Source organism: Vulpes lagopus, chromosome 6, assembly GCF_018345385.1.
Source record: "Vulpes lagopus strain Blue_001 chromosome 6, ASM1834538v1, whole genome shotgun sequence".
In the NCBI taxonomy this organism is placed as follows: domain Eukaryota; kingdom Metazoa; phylum Chordata; class Mammalia; order Carnivora; family Canidae; genus Vulpes; species Vulpes lagopus.
Window position 1 is genome coordinate 49,375,611 of NC_054829.1, and position 25,797 is coordinate 49,401,407.

At 35.8% G+C, this 25,797-nt stretch overlaps 1 protein-coding gene and 1 pseudogene across 1 annotated transcript in view; one reads left to right on the forward strand and one right to left on the reverse strand.

Annotated features, from left to right (window-relative positions):
• Nucleotides 1-25,797, forward strand: part of MDGA2 (MAM domain containing glycosylphosphatidylinositol anchor 2) — a 778,807-nt gene that overhangs the window by 360,327 nt on the left and 392,683 nt on the right.
• LOC121493287 lies at nt 7,553-13,477 on the reverse strand (annotated as a pseudogene).

Genomic DNA, 25,797 nt, shown 5'->3' on the forward strand with positions numbered 1-25,797 from the left:
GAATTATAAAATATTTAATAAATTATACACAAGATTTGACTTGCTTTTTAGTAACTAGACAGGTGGATGTCTGAAAATATCTTTGGAAAGTAATTAGGACTTTGGATTTAGAAATAATTATCCTCTAGTCCTTTTTATTACTAATAATTAAATAGCAAGAAGAGCTTTTTGGTAAAGCCATATCTAGAGTGCAAGATAAACCATTTCATCTGAATTTTTTAAAAGGAGGTGTGTCTGTGTCTGTGTCTGTATGTGTATTCTGAAGCTATCTAAGAGCTAAACATAAAAAAAAAGAAAAAAAAAAACTAGAGGAATCCAGGAGGTTTTTAAAAAAAATCTCAGAATAGATTAAACACTGATAACATTAAACCCTGAAGCCATAAATAAAAGACTGTTTTATTTGAGTACACTAAATATGAAGATGATGATGGTAATAATAATACAAGGTAAGTTTGAGGGAAAATCCTAAATTAAATTAAAGGCAAATGTCAAACAGGAAAATATTACAATATTTACAATTTATATCCAAAATAATGTTTCAAAAAAAAAAAGAAAGTAAAAGCATAGCATATATAAGAAAAAGTACTACAGCTGAAGAGAAGCATAGTCAAAAAATGTGAATGGACAGAAAAAGAAAGACAAATGTCCCTTAAATAGACAAAATTAGTTTAGTCTGACATTTATATAATAAGGTTGATGAAAACTGAAAATAGAGACTTGAAAAAAATCCATTAGATTGACAAAGATAAAAATCTACATGATAATGCAATATCTGACAAAGATAAAATCTACATGGTAATGCAATATCTGCAATATGTGTGGGAATGAAGTCTATATTGCTGGTAGGAGCATAAATTGTTAAATTTGTGGTCAGTTTGGAAGTGTAAATAAACATAATGCACCTAGATTTTGTCAGTTGTTTCATTTCTATATATTCATCTTACAGACACACTCACATGTGTTTGTAATATTACATATTACATACATATATCTATCAAGGATATACATTACAACACTTGTAGTAGCAAAAACATGGAAACAACTTAAGTATGTAATAGTAAAGAACTAGATGAACAAATCTGTAACAACAACAACAACAACAACAACAAAAACCCCACATATATAATGGAATACTATGCACTTATTAAAAAGAATAGGTCTTCATATATATTTTGATTTCAAACTGTTGCAAGATACATTGTTAAATGGCTTGGTGGGAGGAGGAGGTCAGACATGTAGAAAAACAGTGCTGGCATTTGTTTAAAAAATTCATGAAATAACACCAAAAAAACCATAGAAAAACTAAAGCAGTGTGTATTATCTTAAGCAGGAGAGCTGTGAGGCAGAGGATGCAAGGAAGAGTATTTTTAACTGTATATATTTCTTGTTTCTTTTGAATTGTGTCTGTATGCATACATTAACTATATAATAAATTAAAAACAGGTAGTATTTCCAAAGGGGTTGCCGGGGATTAGAAAAAGAAAAAAAAATCTTATTCTAATATGACCTCCTTCAGTAAGCTCACTACCTAGTGCAGGTCTTCAGAAGATTGGACCAATGTTTGGGGTCCCCTTTGAGATTTCATTGAGGATCCCAGGGTTGGGAAGTCTGAGTCTGTCCCTAGGCTACTACTATTTGTGAGGGAAACTCTCTTATATAGGACCTCTAGGGGGCAGTGTTTCCTAACACCGCTGCCAGGCCTAGGGTAGCAAATCTAGCCTTTTTTTTTTTAAGATTTATTTATTTTATTCAGAGAGAGAGAGACAGAGACAGAGACAGAGACAGAGACTGAGAGGCAGAGAGAGAAGCAGGCTTCATGCAGGGAGCCGGACATGGGACTCTATCCCGGATCTCCAGGATCACACCCCAGGCTGCAGGCGCCAAACCGCTGCGCCACTGGGGCTGCCCCAGATCTGGCCTTCTCAAACAAAATATCTTCCAATATCTTGGAAGATACTTGGAAGTAGTATTAATAATAATACTACTATTATTTTGCATATATAAGTCATTCAGCTACTTCTCTGGTTTTCCACATTCACTCTTCTAGCTATGTAGATTTTAAACCTTAGCTGATTTTCTTTCCCTTCTCTAGCCTTTACCCACTTTGATAGCTTTGAGTTTTCCTTCTCAAACTCTGCTTTCCCCCTTTGTTAGCAGCTGCCTGTAACCTCCTGCCTCTTTTTCTTTCTCTTCGCTTCATCCCTGGGCCAGACCTGAGTGACTTCTCACTTTATCACACAGCAGCACAAATACAGAGAATTTTTTTTAAATTTCTATTTATTTATTCATGAGAGACACACACACAGAGAGAGGCAGAGACACAGGCAGAGGGAGAAACAGGCTCCCTGCAGGGAGCCCTATGTGGGATTCCATCCTGGGTCTCCATCCTGGTCTCCAGGATCAGGCCCTGGACTGAAGGCGGCGCTAAACCACTGAGCCACCCGGGCTGCCCGAAAAATTCTTTACTTAGGTTGAGGTTTAGAGTAATCAGCATTTCCAGGAAAACGGGGTGATAAGATTGTCAGCATGCTCAAAGCTATCTAATTCCTGGTGCCAAAACATTCAGGAATGGTACATAAACAATTTAGACTTCTCAAGTTTTGAATTCATCTTAGTCCACTTCCCACTATGTTTCTTGCTCCTCTAATTTCTGTGGGAGAAACATTTCATAGTTCTGACAGATTAAGTCCGAGTGATCTGTATGCTTTACCATAATTGATACATTTAATTTCCACTAATTAGTATTAATCCTGCCTTCTGCAGTTAAATAGATTTCTTCTCTGAAATCCCTCTTGGTCAGTATTGCTCAATCAGAGGCATAGGGTGTAGTCATCGGGTATACATGTTTTATAATTGTACATGATTCTTCACCCCACACAGACTTATGGAGCATCTGCTAGTGTAGTGCTAGTTAAAGCAAGGGGATAGATGGCCTCATTGTGCAAAGAGTTCTCTAAGTCTAGCTTCCTTGAAAAATGTAAATCTGTCTTGTTTGTTGTGTATCTTCATGGGTGGATCGTGTTTCTATGTTTTTCCTCTATCATAAGGTCTTAGTTAAATTCCCTAAAAGCAATTCCTGAGGTGAGGTTTGGTGTGTAAGTGATTTGTTAAGGAAATGCTCTGAAGGAAGACTGGAATGGTGAAGCAGGGTGGTCAGAGGAGGAAACAGCTCCAGCCTGTGATATCAGGCAAAGGCCCTTTAAAGGGTCGCTTTGCCGAGACCCTGAGGGGAGCTCTGCAGTGTAAGCTATGACTCCATTTCTCTGGCTCTTGCGGCGTTCAATCTGACTTTGTGCTCTACACACAGTGACTTAGATCTTATAAATATTTATTTGTTAGATAAATGAATGGAAAATAGACATGCTAGGAAATATCAAGGAGCTTGGACTCTAATCAAAGGTTAAGATCAGGAGGAGTGTGATCAAAGCTGTAAGAGGAGGCCAAATAAATATTGGATTCAGAGATAGAAGAGATGTCTTTTCTTACCTACCATCTTTTTCATATAATGATGATATTTTTTAAAAGCTCTTAAGGTGGGGATCCCTGGGTGGCGCAGTGGTTTAGCGCCTGCCTTTGGCCCAGGGCGCGATCCTGGAGACCCGGGATCGAATCCCACGTCGGGCTCCCGGTGCATGGAGCCTGCTTCTCCCTCTGCCTGTGTCTCTGCCTCTCTCTCTCTCTCTCTCTGTGACTATCATAAATAAATAAAAATTAAAAAAAAAAAAAGAAAAGAGTGGAGAAACAAACAGTGATTTAAAAAAAAAAAAAAAAAAAAAAAAAGCTCTTAAGGTATACTTGTTAGTCTCCTAGATATAGTGCAGAATCACAATGAAAACTAAAAATATGTAAACTGGGCTTTGCCTCCGGGCCTCCAAATTAGAGAACACAAATCTTTTAATTATTTGAAGAAATAGAAATATTTTTTTAAATGTTTACATTATGTTGACCTTCTTTCCGCATGTCTTGCGGAAAAGACATTCACTCCTTGAATGAGTGGAACCTGCAGGTAGCAATAGGATAATGTCAATAATATCCTTCTGGGAACCACATTGTACATCCTAATGCTGGTATATGGTGTGCCAAAGTTGCTCAGTATGGCTCTGTGGGACTCTCCTTTATTCTAAACAAACGGAAGAGGATTTCAGTGTACTGCTTGTTCTATTACCTCTCCCTGGAATGTGCTTCTACTATTCTTAATCTGATTCTTTCTTACTCATTATGCAAGGCCTAACCTCAGATATTTTCTTAGATAGGACATCAAAAACACAAATAACAACAATAAAAAACATAAATGAGACTGTAGGAAAATTAGAAACATGTGTGTTGCAAATAAGATCAAGAAAGTGAAATGACAACCCACAGAGCTGGAGAATATTTATACAAATCTATCTGGAAAGGCTTTTGCATACCGAATCTATAAGTAATTCTTCTAGGGGCACCTGGGTAGCTCAGTCAGTTAGGCATCTGATTCAGTTTCAGGCTCTGGCTCAGGTCATGATCTTGCATTCCTGGGATCAAGCCACATGTGGGAGCCCAGGACCTTGAAATTTTGACCCACACTGAAATCAAGAATCTGCCACTAAACTGACTGTGACATCTAGTCTAGGTGCCCTGACACAGATGTTCTTAAAGTATTACTTATTTCCATTCCCCAAATGGAAACAACCCAAATTTCATTAATGGTAAATGGTTGAATAAAATAGAGTATATCCATATGATGGGAAGTTATTCAACAATAAAATAATAATAAAATACCACATGCTACATGGGATGAACCTTAGAAACACTATGCTAAGTAAAAAACTCAGTAACAGAAGACACATAGTGTAGACTTCCATTTATATGCAATAGCAAATCCCTGGAAACAGAAATATTAGTAGGGGGTCAGGGCTGGTGGGGTGGGAGTGGAACCTGGTAGTATAGGAAGAGATGATAAGTGACTGTTAGTGGCTATTGGGTTTCTTTTAGAGGGACAGAAAGGTTCTAAAATTTGATTTTGGTGATGGTTACACAGCCATGCGAATATACTAAACATTGAATGGTAACTTTTAAATGAGTGGATTGTATAGTATGTGAATTATGCTGCAATAATATCTCATAGAGCTCTTAAAAAAAATCCTGAACCTTAAGGTATCCTCTAGAAAAAAGTTTTCTGAGGGGTGCCTGGCTTCTTCTCTTCTCCCTCCTTCTCCTCCTTCTACTATTGTTATGTTTTCAGAGTCTAGAGTAGTTTCTCATGTATAGGAAGCAAACAACTGAGTTTAACTATATTATTCCTTACATTTGTACAGCCTTTTGAGGCTATTTTGTAGTATTAACACCAAGTTTAAAATGCTTGTAGACAGGAAAAATCCCTTCCTAAATGTTAGAAAACGCTATGTACAGTACTCCTTTTTCTTTCTTTGTTTCTTTTCTTTTTTTTTAATGGGGGAGCTTTTGCCTTGAAATTGGTGATGATAAAGACAAATTGCAGGAGTATATAATCAATATTTGCATACAAAAAGGACAGCATGTACTGGGCCATTAATATTATTTTATGAAGGACAAATCAGATCGGACTCATTTTACTTCTCATAATACATACCTTATAAATTTAAAAAAAACCTTATGATTATTTTATCTTGTTAAAGGACTATTAAGCTTTTTCAAACACTGTTATTTTGCTCTGACTTTGCCTTGTGTCAGTGTACTTCAGTGAAAGAGGCAGATCGAACCACTAAAACCTTGCTACTTAAATATTATTATATGGTTTTACTAAAGAGTTCATTGTCATCCTGGTTTCATTAATAACACCAGAATATAATTTGATGGGAGCTTTGAAGACAGTGTTAAGTAACAACTATTAATTGGTTTTATATTCAAAATTATGTTTGGAGAAAATGAAAGTCCCTTACCTCAGTGATTTTCAAGATTTTTTGAACTGAACTGTTTCTTAGCCAAAATCTTACTCAAATTCTAGTCTATAAATCATGTAGGAACAGAGTCACTCTGCTAGAGATTGAAAAAGAGGGTCAAGAGACCCAACCTCTAGCTACAGTTGTTCCCTAGGGCACCTCCAAAGATTGCTTATGGCTCCTGAGAGTCAAAATCACTGCCTTAGTTAGGTGGAAAGTAGGTCTACGCATCTCCCTGCACCTGGGGAATTATATTTTTTATAGTAACCAATTACCTTGAACTAAGCTAAATTAATGGCATTTTGCTAACTGATTAGCAAACACTGGAACCTACCTCATATGCATATTGTTTAATATAGACTTTTTTAAAGATATTATTTATTTATTCATGAGAGACACACAGAGAGAGAGGCAGAGACACAGGCAGAGGGAAAGCAGGCTCCATGCAGGGAGCCCGACGTGGTACTCGATCCCGGGTCTCCAGGATCACACCCTGGGCTGAAGGCGGCGCTAAACCACTGAGCCACCCAGGCTGCCCTATATAGACTTTTTAATAGAAAGGCAGTATTGGTTAACTCTATGGAACACACTGAGGTGATGGAAACAGCTATGAAATGGGTTAAATGTAATTAGTTACTACTAGTGATATTTAAAGTGCCAATTTTTGCAAATGGTTCACTTGAAAAAAAAAGAAAATTCGAGGTTATTTATATTAAAATTTTCATTCTTTTTATTTTCCTTCACTGAAAGCACTAATTGGAGAACAGAGAAAAGAGCAGAATAACAGCTGGCATGCGAATTGCTTATAAGTTGAATATGAATTTGGACGTGGGGGAAGGAAGTGAACAGTCCATCCTCTTCTTATCTTCATCTCCATCTCAATCTCTCTCTCTCTCTCTTTTCTCTTCTGGATCACATACATGGCTATCTGTGTAGGTCTCCCATTCACCCACAATGGAATCTTCAATAAGACTTTTAGCTTTCATTTCAGTTTTCTTGTCTAAGCAATTTATAATCATGTTGCCTTTCACTTGGGGGAGTGTAGGAACTATATTACAGTCCATGGAAAGCACTTAGTACAGTGTATGGCTTGTAATTGGGGCTCACTGAATAGTAATCATTCAATGGTTGCTTAGCTGCTTCCATTCCCTTTGTCCTCCCTTACTTCCCTAAATTTCACTTGAACATTTCTTTTACTTTATACTTACTGAAGAAAACAAAAGCACTAGGCGTTTTTGTTTGACTTCTTAAAGTTTTGGTGTGGTGTGTTTTAATTTGTAAAGAGAAAAACACAAAATTGTGTGCATGATTTATAAGAGAAGGACAAAGCATTGTTACTCATGAATGTCTAGATTATAAAAACTAGGAGAGCACAAAATATAAAATATCAACAGAGATTAACAAGTAGTGGTTTTCAGTATACTGTGACTCACCTAAGCATTGGGTCCTAGATTAAACAGTTTTTATGGGAGTCCATCACTCTTAATGGAGCAAGAAAATTATTTCAGACATCCGGGGGAAAATAAGGAACACATATTTGCTTGCGGGGGGGAATCATTTATGAGCACAATTTTATTAATGATCAAATTATATATAATTCCAATATTTCTTTCATTTTTACACTTTTTATTTAAAGTTGTATGTAGATTACTTTATCCCTATATCTTTTCAATTGTTTCTTCCTTGTATTTGCCCTTTTCCTTTCCTTCTTGATGGGATTTGGCTTTATGTTCAAGGATCTTTTTGTGATCTCTGTCCAGTTTTAGTCTAGAGTGAATGCCCACATGGTCAGTTGCACCATTTGCCTTCTCTCGCTGTACTCATTCCTATAATCCTGGACTACTTTATACCAATTTGCTGACCTTTGTAGTGTCCTCACACTGTGTGTAGTTCTATCAACCTTTTGGATAGTCATGGATCAGTGTTTCTTCTGTCTCAGCTTTTTGTAAAGGGAGGAAGACAACATCTTACTGCAAATGTGGAAAGGTGCATTGAAATGCCTTTTATAGTTTTCGTTCCCATCAGAAAATCACCGAGGGGTTGAACTTCACTTTGGCTACTGGCACTTCAGCGATGGTGGCAAAAAGAAAGAGAAATTTTAATAAGTTTTAAATAATAATCTTCTAATATTATTGGTGTTGCTCTTTCTAAAGTGAGAAAATAACGGTCTCTTCAGCTTCTGTGATTTATCCAGAATCAGGAGATTGTGGAACCAGCCACAGGGCTGGGGAGGGAATTCTGACTTTATCATTTCCTGTACTACCTGATGCCTCTATACAAGGTGGTTCTTCTAGCATCTTTGCAAATTGCAGGCTCTGTGTTTTTCCAGGTTCTACTCGTACTCATTTCTCATCCTGTTCAGAGATGAAGCTCTTGCTAATATCAGTAGAGTGAGGATTGAAAGGGGGGTTGAGCCAAGCCTTTGGGAGAAGGAGAAGGTTAATTGTGTAGATATTGAGATTTGGAACCATTTTGAATTCCTCTCTCTGATAGTGAGGATATCCAGATTTAGATTGGCTCCAATCAGAAATATGCCTTCACTTCTAAGGAGAGGAATCCCACATGGGAAAGAAAATGGGCAAGTATGACAGAAAAGGAGAAGTAACCTCATCCTCACCTCAAGAAAGCTTTAATCCTGCTAAATATAGATTTTCTTCACACAATTATGGTCACTTGAATAAACAAATCTCCAAATCTCTGGTTTTGAAAATCAAATCAAGTAACATATCTTCCCTAGATATCTCTATTATTTTGAGTGTATATTAACACACACTCTCACATACGCAGTCTGTCTCATGCATAATCAAATATATACTAGTTTACTAATTTGAAATATATATATCAAATATATATATATGATTTGTAGTGTTCTTGCTATGATGATTACCCTCTATAAAATATTTAATATTTAAGTAGCTTGGTGTTTTCCATCACTAGATTTTGTCTTAAAAACACTGTCAAAAAACTTCATCAGATCTCACTTCTCATCCAAGGCCATCTTGTCATTTGAGTGACACATAAAAGAAGAATAGATGTAAAATAGTATCATAATTCCCTTTCCCTATCAACATCAATCTATATGCTTTGAATATATTTGACTTTTTTTTTTTAATTTTGTACTTCCTGGGCCTGTTACATTACAGCATCTAAAGCTTTTTTCTCTCTGGTTTCCTAAATGGCATGTGCCCATATTACCAAACATGAATATTAATGCTTCCCTTCTCAGTTCTGCCTCTTTAACATAACTAGTGTTCTCTAGTTTATGTAACCAGTTAGTCTGTTCTATAAGGCAAAATCTGGATTGCATATACATGTGATAGAAAATTCTCATCTTCTGAAATGAGAATAGAAAAAAAAATTACACAGCCTTTTTTTTTAGAGCACGAATAACCTCAGTATAGTGTTTAAGTGTCTAATATTGCTTAATGGAAAAATCCATGGTACAGTTCAAACTAAATGAAATAATGATGTAAGTTAGGGTTCTCCTTCAAACAGCATCTTAAGTAGATACTTATGTACTTCTGAGTTCAACCACACAGCAGCCATGCAGCCCTAGAGCTTGTTATGGAATTTCATATTCCTTTAATGGAGATGGCCCCATGCCGGGCTTTTACTTTTCCAACTGTGGCAATAATAGTTAGTAATCAAGTCGTAATGTAATAATCACAACTATAAGGAAATGCTGGCTGATGTAATAGGTTAAAAGACAAAAAAATATTGATGTTTTTCCAGACCTTATCCCGTCTTTCTTTTTGTTGTGTGTTGAAAGAATCTAGGCTTGTAGGTGTAAACAGCCCCTCAAAAGTACCTACACAGATAAGACTATATCACCTGCATAATCCTAGTGATTTTTTTTTTCATTTGTGTACTCACAAAGAGTCATACACTTGGGGATTTTATGTTGAAATCTGAAGAGTCTGCTCTGAGCAACAGCCAGAACATTCCGAATTCTCAAGTCCCTTGCATATTTAACTGATATTCTAATGAAACAGTCATCAATAAAATATTTATAATCTGTATCTTGAAATCATCTGACTTCTATTAAAAACTGCTTTGATTCGTATAGAAAATTGCTACTTGCTGCTTAGAAAGAGTTATTACTACTGCTTCTTATATTCTGGTCCCCAAAATTATCTCAATGAAAGTACAAAGTCTTCTAACTTAGAAATGTTATTTGTGCATTCATTCTGTAAAAACTGCCTGGTCCATTCTTTTTTTTTTTTTTTTTTTTTGATAATGGCCCCTGGGAAGTTAAACTATCCTTGTGTTTCCTTGCAGAGTGATACTAATGAATATGGTTAATTAGATCATCATAATGGATCATTTCAAATGGCTGATAGCTTCTCTCCTATAAGAACAAATATATGATATAATCTAGCTGAAGAAAATGTTTGTGCAAGGGTCCACTGAATTCCTGCTATATGTAGTCTTGGCACCAGAAATTTTAAGTTCAGATTTCAATAATTAACCATATCAAAATGAAAGTGTTGGGGAAGGGTAGGAACAGAAGATTAGCCCCTCAGGGGAAGAAAATTCTTGTTTAAAAGCCAGTTGGTAAGAGCTTGGCATCTTCTGAGAACCAGAAGGTGGTCACCATAGAAGAGGAAGTTGCAATATCAGAGCCTGAAGAGCATATCCTGAAGAGCTTGGAGAAATCCCTTTAAGGACTTTGGTCTTAGCTCCAGCCCTCCCTGAAATACTTTAATGAATATATTGACATAATCAGAATTTAATTTTAGAAAGATTATTCTAACTTCTTGCTGAGAATGATTGAGCAAGAAGATGCAGGGGATTGGGGCAAGATGGAAGGAATGGAAACCAAGCAGAAGATTATGGTAGTTTGCTAGGCCAGAGAGGAGGTTGGCCTGGAACAGGATAGGAACAGTAGGGACAAATAAATATGAGACCTATCTGGAAGTATAACATATTGGTTTTAGTGATTAAGTGTAAGAGACAAAAGACTACACAACATTAAAAAGTTTAGGGTTTCTGGTTTGAATACTGGGTGGAGTACAAATGAGATAAAGATCACAGGGTGGAATTAAGAAACATAGTGGAATTAAAGAAGTGCTTGGGAGTTAGGTAAACCTGGGCTTGGGTTTCAGCTTTATTCCCAGCATTATTTAGTCTAATTATTTAATCTATGTAAACCTCACCTGTTTGCTCACCTTTACAATGAGGATGATAGGGAGTGCTTGGGTGGCTCAGTGAGTTGATCATCAGATTCTTGATTGTGGCTCAGGTCTTGATCTCAGGGTGGTAAGATGGGCCCCGAATCGGGCTCAGTACTCAGTGTGTAGTCTGCTTGAGATTATCTCTCCCTCTGCCCCTCTCCTGTGTTCTATCTCAAATAAATAATAAATAAATAAATAAATAAATAAATAAATAAATAATAAACAAAGAAAATCTTTAAAAAAAATCAGAGTAGCAGAAGTACCTCCTCCATGTGGTTAAATGGATTTAATCCTCCATGAGGATTAAATGAGGTGCTATATATAATAGCCAAACCAGTGCTTAGCAATAGTGTTTGCTACTAATAGCATTAGTTGCAATAATTATAAAAAGAATTTTGGAGTGTGAAGATTATGATTTCTGTATACTTTATGAGGAAGGTTTTATGATTTGTGGCTTTCTTTTTAAAGCCTTGGAAAATGCCTGATTAGAAAGTACTGAACTTCTGTGCTAATAGGAACTTGAGCTCATTAGTTTAGTTTGTATTGACATCGAAGGCCTCTTTAAGTGAGAAAAGATTATTCTGATCATCATTGATCCTCACAGTGGCATTGTGATTTTTCTGGGACTTTTCAGAGATTTTTCCAGCCAGTTTTATTTTTTTTAACAACTTATCATATCATAAATCAGCCAAAGAGAATGTAATTTCTCAAACAAAATCAAACATTGACTTCCACAGTAATATCAAGTTCATGTCCTGCATTTAGTCTTTTCCTCCATGAACTTGAAAGAAGATAGCAACATATTCTAACTATCATGAGTAGAAATATAGCAACCAATAAAAAAAAGTGTACAGTGTATTTAGATGAATGTTTAAAATATGGATTTTACTATCATGAAGAGAGTATAAGCTTAAATTTTGATTAACTGTCATAATAGAAGAAGTGGTGTACTGGAGCCAGCTCTTAATGGCTTGTGAAAGATGATTGTTAAACACATACATTATTGAGAATTAAATATATCTTACAATTAAATAAATTATATGAAAATGAAAGGTAATACATCTTCAAAATTAATCACTTATTAATTATTTTATTGCATCTTATCAACATTCTTGACATTATTTCTGTTGTATCTATATGGTAGAGATATCTCTTCCTAATTCTGCATTCAATATCATTATATTGGTAATTTGAAATCAGCTCTGTTGGAAGTATTTATACCACCGAAATTGGCAGATGTTACTAGTGAAGGCTTTATGTTTTATTGTGTTTGTTTTTGTTTGGAGAACTGGTTGTTAAACATTTACTAGCACACAACTGAACAAAGATAACCACTTGCAAATATAACCTGAAAGATGATAATTTGCCTTTTCCTTGAGGCAAGAAATGGAAAGGCACTAATTATGAAGAAAAAGTTGAAAAATTCTTTGGAGCTTCCTTAGAAGATAAAACTTAGAATGCAGAACACTTAAGTAAGTCTTGTGCTGTAGGTAAGATGGAGAATATATTGGACATCAAACATTTTTCAAAAGGTACCCTCTTTCAGCAGTGCCAGAGAACGAAAATTTTATTGTGTTCAAACGCTTCAAAAAATGTAAAAACTACAGTTAACCCATTATTAACCTACTTGGAAGAAAGAATTATGAATTTTAATAACAGTTGCTTTATTGGTTTTCGTTCACCGCCTTTTGATGGTGATTTCTATAAAGACATGACAATTTGCAGTGATTTGAAAACAGAGAAGTGAAGATTTCTTTGTGAAGTCATTTTCAGCAAGACATGAGTTTTTTAGTGAGCACCATAGAGATGAGGCTCAGAAGTACAAATATAGGGGAGGTACTCAGAAATAGGACTGCTTTGCTCCTTGAAAGTAGTCATGGTTATTAAATTATTTATTAAATTATTCTCCAAGGATATCTTGACTTAAAGAGTTTGTTTCTTGATTTTTTTCACGGGTTCAAGGAATGGTAATAATGGTAAATTCTGTGAAATAAAAAGTACTTCGAGTATCACTGCTTTTAGATAAATCTGTTACAAAATGGAACATGACTTGGAGAGCTTACATAATGCCACAGAGGCAGGCTGACTTAGTTACAAGTTAGTGTTTCTTAGGGTTTTTGAACTCAGGGTCATATTGTTATTTTTCTTTGTAAAAGAGAAAAAGAGACATTGTGACCAATGACAAATCATAAAACTTAGGATAAGGTGAATCTTTGTTGATTGTAATGTAAGGATAGCTTACAACATAGGCTGTGAGTGGATGTTCAGACAACTGTAAGGCAAATGCGAATGCTTTTGCTGTGTTGTGATCGCTGCAATGATGTGAGGTCTGGAAGTTGGCCTAAGAGGGTCTGATACAGTACCAGTGACCTTGTTGGAGCTTTCTAGCTCCTTTCCATGTGATGACATCGTAGTAATAGTCCTAAATATAGAGCATCATCAGTCATTTTACTGTATGTGTTTTTAAAAGATATCTTTTTTTTAAAATTTTTTTAAGAGATCTTTCTAATACAAAGGATGACCTCTCACAAGAAAGGATTTTCAGGGCCTTGAAAAATATTGTTCAATATCATTATTTAACCATGGCTGCCTATTTTTCTTTAGCTCATACCCCAATAAGATTATAAAACTGAAAAAGGAAAAATAAACTTTGTAATTTGAATCTACATACCTAAATAAATCTAGATTCCTTAAATTCTAAAGTTTGAAACTACAGAGTGTCAGTTCTCTACAATTCCACTTACAGGAATTTAAGGCAACCTAAGGTATCTTAGTAGCTAGGATGTCACCAGGAAGAGGCAGCCTGGTTGATGGGCTGGCAAGTACCACTAGGAGGGATTACCCTGGCAAATTTGTCCCCACCAAGGGTCTGCCCCACAGCCTGCTAGGCCCTAAAACTCAAACTTTTCAGTGAATTTGGGATACTGATTCATGCCCACAAAGATCACAATAATTTGAAGTTTATAAGCAGGGTGACATTAGATTTCAGAAATCTATTCTAGATTTCAGAAATCTAATCTTGAAGCAATTTGAAGCAAATTACTTCAATAGTGAGTGAAGTCCAAGATACCACGTACTGTCAGGACAAATATTAGCACCTTTTTGTCTTATCTTTCCTGGTCATTGCTTGAACAGGGATGGGCATCTTCATCTTTTGATTATCCTTTGTTCCCAAGTTAAACTGTCCCTCAGATTGTTGTCAAAGGTGGAGTTGTGCAAGCAAATTCAAATATTAGAATTTTCATTTGTGCTTATCTTCATTATGTACATAATATATAATGGTAATATAAATGGTATACGGTGAACAGTATGTATTGGTCACTGTTCTAAGGACTTTAAATCCATTAGCTCATTCAATATTTAGAATAGTTTTGTGAGAAAACATGCAGATGAAGCTCAGGTTAGTCACCTATTTTGTCCAGAACAGAGATGCTCAGATTCAGATGAGATTGGGCGCGTTCAGGGTGGTATGGCCGTAGACAGATGCTCAGATTCAAATCCAGGTTGTCTGGCTCTACATTCCATGCTCTTAACCACTATACCATGCCAGTATTCCAAGGTAGTCCCTAGGCATAATGTATAGATGAATAATAAATCCATATATGTTAGTGAATACTATTTATTGATAGGGCCATACAAGTGAATCATTCTATGAATCTCAGACTGTTCTTTCTGATTTGGGAGATTTTTTTCACATGTCTTTGCATTTACCATGCTTCGATCTGCTTGTTGTGTGCTGGTCTTGTAATAGTAATATCTGTGGGTGATCATAGCTCACTGCTCATACCCATTCCCATGTGTGTCCATGTTCTTGAAATGATTTCCCGGCATCACCTTTAATAATCTTAAGGTCACTCCAGCAACATTTACTGTCACAAGAGATAATGAATGTTTCTTTCTTCATAACTAATTCAAAGACCAGAGAATTCTCCAGTCAGCTTGTTTAATGTACAAAAAAATTCTCTGTAAGAGAATTCTACAGAGAATTCTCTGTAGCACTTTCTTCTAGGTTGTGTGTTTAGTTTCCTCTTGTTTATCTCCATCACACAGGTAGGCTCATAAGATAAGGAGTTCTCATTCAAGGAGAGAGGTTAGTTTCTTTCATCTGAGCATGGCAAGTACCCGGATGCTTGAACATATGCAACAGACCAAGAGTAATTTAGAAAATAGCATCAAGTGTAAGGGGGAAAACCTTTTTCTGAAGTGAGATTCTTCCTAAAGGTATTTTTGCTGCTGTACTTGGCATCTTGTTAATAAAAATATTACTTGGGCTATTTTAGTTCTTGTTTCCATACTTATGTTATGTAGCACTGTGACTTAGGCCATCTGTTTTTAACATCTTATATCATTCTTTGCCTCTTTTAGCAGATGAATTTTCCAAATAGCAGTTCATGAAACTTGATCCTTTCTTCTTTGTTGCATCACCTTTTTCTTTGTTAAAATCCTCTGGATATCCGAGAGCTAACCCTTGACCATGTGCGTTAATATTAAAACAAGGAATAGTTAATAAGGTGAAGACCATAGAGTTCTAAAATATTTTAGCTAAGTTCTAAAATATTTTAGCTAAGTATCAATTTTTTCCATTCCATTTTGACTATTTTACTTTGTTTTGTTTAAATTCTGAACTTAGATTTTTTTAAAGATTTTATTTATTTATTCATGGCAGAGAAAGAGAGAGAGAGAGAGAGAAGCAGAGGGAGAAGCAGACTCCAAGCAGGGAACCCAACGTGGGACTCGATCCCGGGTCTCCAGGATCACACCCCAGGCTGAAGGTGGTGCTAAACCGCTGAGCCACCGGGGCTCCCCTGAACTTAGAATTTTAATGAACATGAAGAATATGGTAGGCAGAAGACGTCAATAATATGCCATAGGTTTCTAGATCTACTGATTGATTTGTCCTTTTAACTATGTTTCTCCAAACCCTCTTAAGCCCACGTGACTTTCACTGTCATTGCTATGTGACATGACATTGAAGTAATTTGCTTTGCTTAACTTTTATGCCATTCTTGTCCGTATTATTAACTCAGTGGGCTAGAATGCTAATAATGTTAAATAGCCCATTGGTTGTCATAGTAACTGATATTAAAGCTAAATATAAGTCTGTCTCTTGCATTTCACATTTAAACCATTACTGGGATTTGCATTCTTTAGGAACTCATTGGACTGACGAGAGGACTTTGTACAAAGGGGGCTTTGAAAATTTAGGTTTGAATTAGGAAATCATTCAGTGACATCTGTTTTCAGCCCAGTTTATGATTTGTTTAGACTCAGTCCAGTTCTATCAGATATATATTCATGGAACCCTAAGAAGGATGCTCATCTAAATATTACAGGGGTTATATAGACAAAAGTTTTATTTTTCTAAATTGTTGCTATTCACTGTGGGTATTTTCCATGCTGTTTTTTTCTTTTATTTACCAGTGTGATGATTTCTATAATGTTCTTAAGCTATTTTTAAAATGACACTCTAAGAAGGGGCACCTGGAAGGTGCAGCTGGTTAAGCATCTGACTCTTGGTTTCAGCTCAGGTCATGGTCTCAGAGTCATGAGATCAAGCCCCATATAGGGCTCTACACTCAATATGTGTCTGCTTAAGACTCTCTTTCCCTCTGCCCTTCCCTCCCCCTATTATCCCATTCATACTCTGTCTCTCTAAAATAAATAAAAATAAGTCTTTAAAAAAATAAAATAAAATCACAGTCTGAACACTGAGATGTTCAGTGTTTAGATGGCTGCTAGATGCAACCTATGTTTGTCTTGGGTGGTTTCTGTTCCTCCTATCTAGGGGCTTAGTAAAGATTTCACCTCTGGCTTAAAGCCTGACTGTCCTCTTTCACTTCTCTTGTGTCACTCTTTTCCCAAAAATATGTGCACTGCATTGAGCACACAAAATTTTGTTTTAGTTCTAGGCAGTTTCTGAGAGAAAGCTGACTAGATATTAATTTATGTTGCATTAATTTAAATAAATCATTACTCTCATCCTGACTGTGTAATCTTTCTTTCCAGGTAGTTCACACATAGCATTATATTTTGGGCTATGCTATCCTTTTTTTCCCCCTGAAATTAGCATTTTTTCCCCACCTAGCACCAGTTTGAGGCTGAATGAATTTTCTCCCTTAATCTCTGGAGATGCAGAGCTATTTTCTGTCTAGGTTCCCACCCCCAGCTTCCAGAAGAAAGAACACTCTGTTATCAGCAGCAGCTTATCTGTTGAATATGTATGAAGCATCCTAGATGTTGGACAGTCTTGTCAGTCTCTTATATAATAATTTGGTGGTGACATTGAATCTTCTCCCTTCCCCCATATTTCTTGAACTAACCCTTTTTCTGTTCTGAATATGCAATATCCTGTTCTGTTCCAGGGTCCCCATCTACTCTCTCAGATTTCTTAGTTGCCTGAACTCACTTTTCAGTGGCAGCAAGATCTTATTTTCTAAAATGTCAGTTTTTTTTTTCTCAAAGTTCCTATTTTACACACACACAGAGACCCATGTCTTTCATTAGCAACGTCTAGCATACTGTTAAACATGTATCAATGGAATATTATATCTGTGGGTTGTCAAATCATGTTACAGGGGGAAAAGGTTCTGTGTTCAAAAATGATTTAGAAAACCTGAGTTAAAAAAGGCAAACAGGTTTCCTCACCAGAGATCAATGAATATTATGAATTTCTTGAGAGGAGAAGAACAAAAGAATTTCTGAGACATGTCTACCTCATAAACATTTTAGGGCTTTGATTTCTGAGATTTCATTTTCTTTCTTGTCTCTCTCTCTCTCCTTCTCTCTCTCTCTCCCTCTCTCTCTTTATTGGAGCAATCTTCAAACAAGGGTCTGTGAGTAGAGGGATAGTTTTAAGGGAATCAGTGTTAATATTCTCAACTTCCCTAAAATTGCTATACTTCAGAGAGGATTGGTGGGATTTAAGTTTTCCCCCCTTACCACCCTTGATAATCACTCTTATCTTTTTATACAAAACAAACAGCAAAACAACACCTACATCAACAGAGTTAACAGCCTTAATCTTATTATGGGTGCATTACCTCAGGGTGAAAAAAAAAAAAAAGGAAATTAGTTCTGGAGTTGAAAAGGTGTGTGCCTTCTGTTTGGTTATGATTCTTTTGCAGCTAAGATAGTTTCCAGTTTTTTTTTTTGCTTTCAACAAAATTGGAGGTGATCTTAATAAAGTTGTCAGTAGGCAGGCTACCAGAAATCATTTTTGATGGTGTAGCATGGCACTGTATGATATTCTTGCCAAAGCTAGAATTTCAAAGAGTTAAAATTCTTATATTCTTATTTATATGAGCACATTTTTCCCATGTTAATTAGGAGAATGAAAACTACAAATAAGAATGATGTTGAACATATAGTTTAATTCTAGCCATAAGTGGTGATCATTTTTAGTATACGTGGATTAATTTGGAGAAAAAAAAAAAAAAAAGTAGCCCTGTTCATCAAATTAAGAGTTGTAGTTCCAATAAATACTTTTCAAAAAAGTAAAATATTTATATTGTTAGATCAATTATGTACTAGTATCATTTTAGTGATAATTCAAAGAACTTTAATCTCAACCTCAAAAAATATATTCCATTTCTCCCACAGGTAATATGAAACATTAATCAGTGAATGACTTTCAAGCACTTAAACATATTACTTCAAGATAAAATTATCTTGAGAAAAGTGGATTGAAACATGATTCAAGGAGAAAATGAAATGGTGTAAAATGTCTATTATGAAGACCATGTTTTCTTTTTGTATTTTAATAGATGATATTGAGCATCAAATGGTTATATATTCATGAATCCCTTTCATTTTCCCCAATAAGTCACAGCCTTTTATTGAGCAAAAAGTTGTTACAAAGCCTTTTTCATCCCATCTGGAAGAATAAGTCTTCCTAAATGTACAATATCAAAGATGTTATTGTTAAAAGTGGTTGCTGAAAAAGGGAAAATAATGAAAACATAAATGTTCCCTTTTAGTTATGGGTGAATTTATTTAATCTCAAAGTCAGAACTAGCTTTATGTTGGCAGAATTTAGCTCTGGAGGCAGGCCCAATGCATACTTGCTTACTTTTTCTTTTTTTATGTTAAAAAATTTGAAATTAATGCATATTTCCTATTTCATAAAGTTCACCCTTTTAAAATGCAACAATTCAATGGTTTTAATATTGTCACAATCCATGGATCCCTTTAATTGAATGGTATAATCATTTTATTTTCAAATCTCAATAGTTAGAGTGTGTCTTTGCAACTAAGCTTATGATATAATGTTAGAAGTTAACCTGAAAATATGTGAGAGATACCTGGATTTTCAAGTCATTTAAGAGACATGTGGGCAAAAAATGTTTGAAGGCCACAATTCTGCTCAAGATTTGGGAAGCATTAATCTGAGACTCCAGGTTATTGTTCTGGTTCTTAGGTTTTCCATGTCCTTCCACTCTTTTCAGGCTAAGTAACTGTTTCTTTGTAGAGCTCCTGAAGGACTATAATGCATTGATTATGCAGTTTATTTTTTTTAAGGTTTTATTTATTTTTTTGACAGAGAGAGAAAGAACACATAGGCAGAGTGGCAAACAGAGGGAAAGGGAAAAGCAGGCCCCCCACTGAGCAGAGAGCCCAATTTGGGGCTCCATCCTAGGATCCTGGGATCATGACCTAAGCCAAAGGCAGACACTTAATCGACTGAGCCACTCAGGTGCCCTGATTATGCAGTTTATATAACAGGTAATAGACGTAGGGTTCAACCATTACAAATATTTTATTAAGCAACCCAATGTATCAGGTACAGTTCTAGGCACTGGAAAAACCAGAAGTGAATAAAATGACATGAATCCCTGTTCTTAAGAATATTCTGATAAGGGGACACAGATAATGCACAAATACCTAAGGAAAGTGTAAGAGTAGGAGTTGTGGAGAGCTAGAAGAGGTATATTTCAAGTTGCAATAAAATGTTTAGGGAAAGCCTCAGTGAAAAGCAGATTTTTGAGCAAATACTTGAAGGGAGGTATCAGGGTGTACCAAAACATTTTCAGAAGAGGACATAGCAAGGACACTATCCCTGAGATGAGATCACACCAACTGTTAATGAGGAAAAGGTCAGAGCAGCTGGACTGGTATGAGCTACCAGAGTGTAAGAGACAAGATCTGAGAGACAAGAAGGGCAGAAGCACAGGGTCGTATTGGCTGTTGAAAGGACACTGCTCTTTATTCTCAGCCAGGAAGTTATTTCGAGTGTTTTGAGCAGAGGAGTGTATATGCTGCAAGCCACAATGTCAATTATCACTAAATTTATTTTAAACCTGAGCTTTCTTATCCTAACACTATCTTTATATATGTCTTTTTCTATCCCTGTCTTTACCTCTGTATCCTACTCCTGTCTCCTTTATTTTTTCCATTTGTTCCCCCACTCTTTCTCTTTCCCTTTTTCACATCTCTGTCAATATGTAACCAGATTTTTAAAATTTATTACATTTAATAATATTTTGTGTCATTTTCTCCCACATTAAACAGCCAATGACTTTGAAGCCAACCAATTATGAAAAAAATACTCTATTTAAAATCACAATTAAGTAGAATCACTTCTTCCCCTAAGGAGTGTCAGATTTCTCTTCTAGAGAAATGATCTTTGTGTAGCAATATTATCTTTCATAAGTATATAAGATGGGCTCTTGCATGCCTGGTTTGGTTGGAAGGAAGAAGCCAATAGGTAAATTGTTCTACTAGAGAAATGCACTAAAATTTGCTAGTAAGGGAAGCCAGAGAAAGGGAGGAGGGGAGTCAGGTGATGAGGCAAAAGGAGAGAGCAAATAGAGAGAGAAGGGTCACTGAGCATCAAGGGAGAGGAGGGCAGTGTGGGTTAGTGACAGCTACTGATAAACTCCTGATTGGAATGGAGGGAAAGTAGCTGAAAGATTTTTGGAGCTATGAGTATTTAATATTTTATTTTCAGCTCTTTGCTTGGTAATCCTACAATGTAACCAGTGCCTCTTCTCCCAGTTATTCCAAAATTCAGTCTCCTACACATGTTCTAGATGAATCATTTTAACATCAAGGTAAAGGGAATGTATTATAGGTTGGTGTGGGGCATGTAGAAAAAAAAAAGGCCATGGGAGTGAGATATAAGTGAGATCAGGGGTTCAGAAAAACCTAGAAATTTGAATTAAAAAACAAAAACAAAAAGCTAAAATAAACCAAGCCTTGAATTCATGGAAATCTGACAATGAGCATCAAAATTCCCACTAAACATAGATGGAGGAGTGAGGAGACAGGGTAAGGGTCAATTGAATTTTATGTAAAACTCTTAGTGGGCAGAATGACCTCAGCTGGCATCTGGGCTACGTGTACAATATAGTAAGTACTTGCTTCCAGTTAACACCTATTCTCTAATCTCATGTACTAAACAAGCAGGATTAACATGAATATGATGCTCAGACACAAGAATAGTGCCCTGGGAACTTGATTTATGTTAGAGATGCATTGAATGAAACCAAGAAATGTGAATAGGAGAAGGTATAACTAGCAGATGCCAAAATGTGAGCCATACAACTATGAAACCAAATTGCCATTTTTAAGTAACAAGGAAAAGAAAAATCCAGTTTCAATGACATCTTGTCTTGTGAAAATTGGAGAAGTCAGCAAAAAGTGATCATTAAAAAGAGGATAAAGATTCTGGAAAAATTCCTTTTGGAGATGGTATTGCAAATACATTTTAAAAAGTTCCTGTAGATGATGGAGGTATAGGCCAGGTGGTCAAAGCTAAGTGCTAACAACCTGGACCTAGACACATATATACACTAAATAAACACACAGATCTCATGTCAATCCTTGCTTAACAGCACCTGTTGGACCCACACCTGTGGGTGACAACTCTTGCTTCATCCCTCATGACTCTGTGTTCCACTCAAACCCATTGCCAGGCTCTTCCTCTGACATACAGTTTTCCTTCACAGTGCGGTATTTTGGCTAATTGGAATATATTCTTCTTTGGCTATCTATAGCATCTTTAATACCTTAGGTATTTAACCATTTTGAAATCTTTTGATGTTTTAATAATTTAGAAACTTCAATAATTTACTAATTTGGAAGGATCACAATATTTGAATTAAACTTTTTCTCCACCATTTACTAGCTGAAGACCAGAATCAAGTTACTCAACCTCTATAAATCTCTCAGTTCACCTAATTTCCTCCCTCACCAACTGCAATGGCAAATTCAATTTTATATAATGTTGAGATAATTAAATGAGATAATATATATGAGGATCCACCAGAGCAGTACTGAGAAAACAGTGCCTACTAAATAAATGTTTGTTTTCTTACATTACTGAATTGCCATTTTTCAAAGATGACATACCATTGACCAACAAATATATGAAAAAATGCCTTATACCTCTAATCATCAGAGAAAGTCAAGTCAAAACCACAATGAGGTATCACCTCACGCCTGCCAAAATGGTTAAAATAACAACTCAGGAAACAACAGATGTTAGCAAGGATAGGGAGAAAGGGGAACCCTTTTACACTATGGTTGGGGGTGCAGACTAGAAAACAGTATGGAAGTTCCTCAAAATGTAAAAAATTTAACTACCCTATGATCTGGCAATTGCATGACTAGGTATTTATCCAAAGGATACAAAAATACTGATTTGAAGGAATACATGCACCCTGATGTTTATAGCAGCATTATCAACAATAGCCAAATTATGGAAAGAGCCCAAATGTCCATTGACTGATGAATGTATAAAGAAGAAGTGGTATGTATATATGTTTTATATACATATATATGTATAAATATATATGTATATATTTATAATGGGACATAACTCAGCTATTAAAAATAATGAAATCTCACTATTTGCAATGACTGAGTAGAGCTAGAGAGTAGTATGCTAAGTGAAACAAGTCAGTCAGAGAAAGAGGAATACCATATGGTTTCACTTCTATGTGGTATTTAAGAAACAAGAGAGAAAGGGGAAGAAAAAAGACATGCAAATCATAAAACAGGCTCTTAACTATAGAGAACAAACTGAGGGGTGCTGCAGGAGAGGTGGGTGGAGGATGCACTAAATAGGTGATGGGTATTAAGGAGGGCACTTGTTGGGATGAGCACTGTATGCAAGTGATGAATTACTAAATTCCATACCTGTAACTAATATTACACTGTGTGTTAACTGGAATTTCAATAAAAATGTGAAACTAAGAAAAACAAAAAACAAAAGAATAAACCTCACACTTATTTGGATGACTGCTACTTAATTAAAATACAGAAAATAACAGGCATTAGTGTGGATGTGGAGAAATTGGAACCTTTGTGCACTGTTGATAGGAATGTAAAATGATACAGCCTCTATGGAAAACAGAATGGAGATTGCTCTAAAAATTAAAAATATAATTGCTATCTGATCAAACAATCCCACTTCTGAGTATATACCCATAATAATGAAAGCAGAATCTCAAGGTAGTATTCACACATCTATGTTCATAGCAGTATTGCTCACAATAGCTTAGAAGTTGAAGAACCCACGTGTCCAGCAACAGATGAATGGATAAACAAAATGTGTGGTATATACAGGGGGATATTATTCAGCCTTATAAAAGGAAGGACCACTTGCCACATGCTACAATATGAATGAAACTTCAAGGCATTATGCTTAGTGAAATAAGCCAGTCACAAAAAAGGTGAATACTGTATGATTCCACTTATATGAGTAATCAAAATCTCAGAAACACAAAAAGGAACAGTGGTTGCCAGGGGCCAAGAGTAGGGATGAATGGAGAGTTGTTTAACAGATATGGAGATTCAGTTTTGCAAGGTAGAAAGGTTCTGGAGATCTGTTGCAACACAATGTGATTATGCTTAATAGCATTGAATTGGTAACACCTGGGTGGCTCTCTCTCTGTATCTCTCATGAAAAAATGAATAAAAATCTAAAATCTTCATTAAAAAATATCATTGAGCTGTACAATTAAAAATGGTTAAAATGGTTTAAAAAATTAGTCACCAAAAAATTGTTAGTTTTTTCTACTATTTTGTTTTCACTCTTACCTTGTCCTTTTCTAATCCCTTTGAAAACTCCTTTTTCTTTATTAGCAATTGTTCTTTTTTTTTTTTTTTTTAAGATTTTATTTATTCATGATAGACATGGAGGGAGAGAGAGACAGAGAGGCAGAGACACAGGCAGACTCCATGCTGGGAGCCCAATGCGGAACTTGATCCCGGGACTCCAGGATCACGCCCTGGGCCAAAGGCAGGCACTAAACCACTGAGCCACCCAGGGATCCCCTATTAGCAATTGTTCTGATGCATAATAATAACCTCTTTACCTGTTGTATTTCTCACAAAAATCTAAGCTTCTTTTTTTTTTTTTTTTTTTTAAATCTAAGCTTCTTGAAGGTAGAATTCAAGTCCTATTTTCCCCTTGCATTTCCATAGTTTAGAAATGAATGACTCATAATACATACCTAGCATTATCTTGATGATAAGTGAATGGCAGTAAATAATAAAATCATCAGCCATTTGCCATATCAACCGTCAACCCAGATTTTTTTGAAGATTTATTTATTTATTTGAGAAAGAGGGTAAGTGGGTAATTTAGGGCCCTGTACTAACAAATGTAGATGACCTAGGTAGACTTTTCTTTATATTCATTATATTTGTTGGCCTGAGGTTGTGTTTTGTTTTTATATGGAAATGTTCTTTTGTCTTGAATGATATCTCTTTATTTCCAAACACCTTCAAACCTAGCGATAGATTTCTATGCAAATATGAAAGTCTTAATGGTTCACTGGTAACCTAAGCCTCTTGGGGTGCTTTGTGTGAAAACAATAAACAAGTGACATTTACTTATAGTCACCATGTGATAACAGTGCGAAATTTTTATGATAGTTCACTCATTTTCAGAATAACAGTGCCCAAGGTATGGCATATATGCTTCAGGGCTAGTGAGTCATACTAGACAAAATACTGTGTTCCTTTTATTCATATAATCGGTATTATTGAGGGCACAAGACAAAGCTTACATTTTAGTTGAGGAGACAGTGGATAATGAACAAATACAGTAAGTCTAACTTGGAATGGTGCTAAGTGGAACAGAGTAAAAAAAGTAGGGGAATGAAGTAGAGAGGGATTGGGGAGTGGACAGGGCTACTACTCCAGATGGGAGGGCCAAAGAAGGCTTTCAGAGATGGTGATACCTTGCTGAGATCTAAATGATGAGAAATTGCTGAGCCATGTGAAGATCTTGGTGAGGTATATGAGGCAAGAGATTGAAGGGAGACTTTCTAGATAGATGAGCTAGTAAGCAGAAAGGCCCTGAGACAGGGACTGGCATTAAGAATTCTAGGAACAGAAAAGCAAATATGTATGAAAACAAAAGGTGCTATAAGCACTTTAAAGCTCATTACAGGTAGGAGTTATGGGAAGAGCGTAATAAACGTATCTTGGTAAGTATTTAACAGTGTTATTTTTCTTTCTTGGTGTGTGAAGAATGGAACACAGGGTGAATGAATTTTTGGAAGATCTTAGTTTTCAACCTAACCATTATTAGTTTATTGTGAGCTTGAAAAACTCATTTAACTTTATCCTTCCCTCCCCCTGCAACATGGAGCTTGAACTCAGGATTCACATGCTCTACCTACTGAGCCAGCCAGGTGCCCCTCATAATAAAAATGATCAAAATATTTGAGAATAATAACATGAAGGAACTAATTGACTTTCTGTGCATTCTTTTGGAT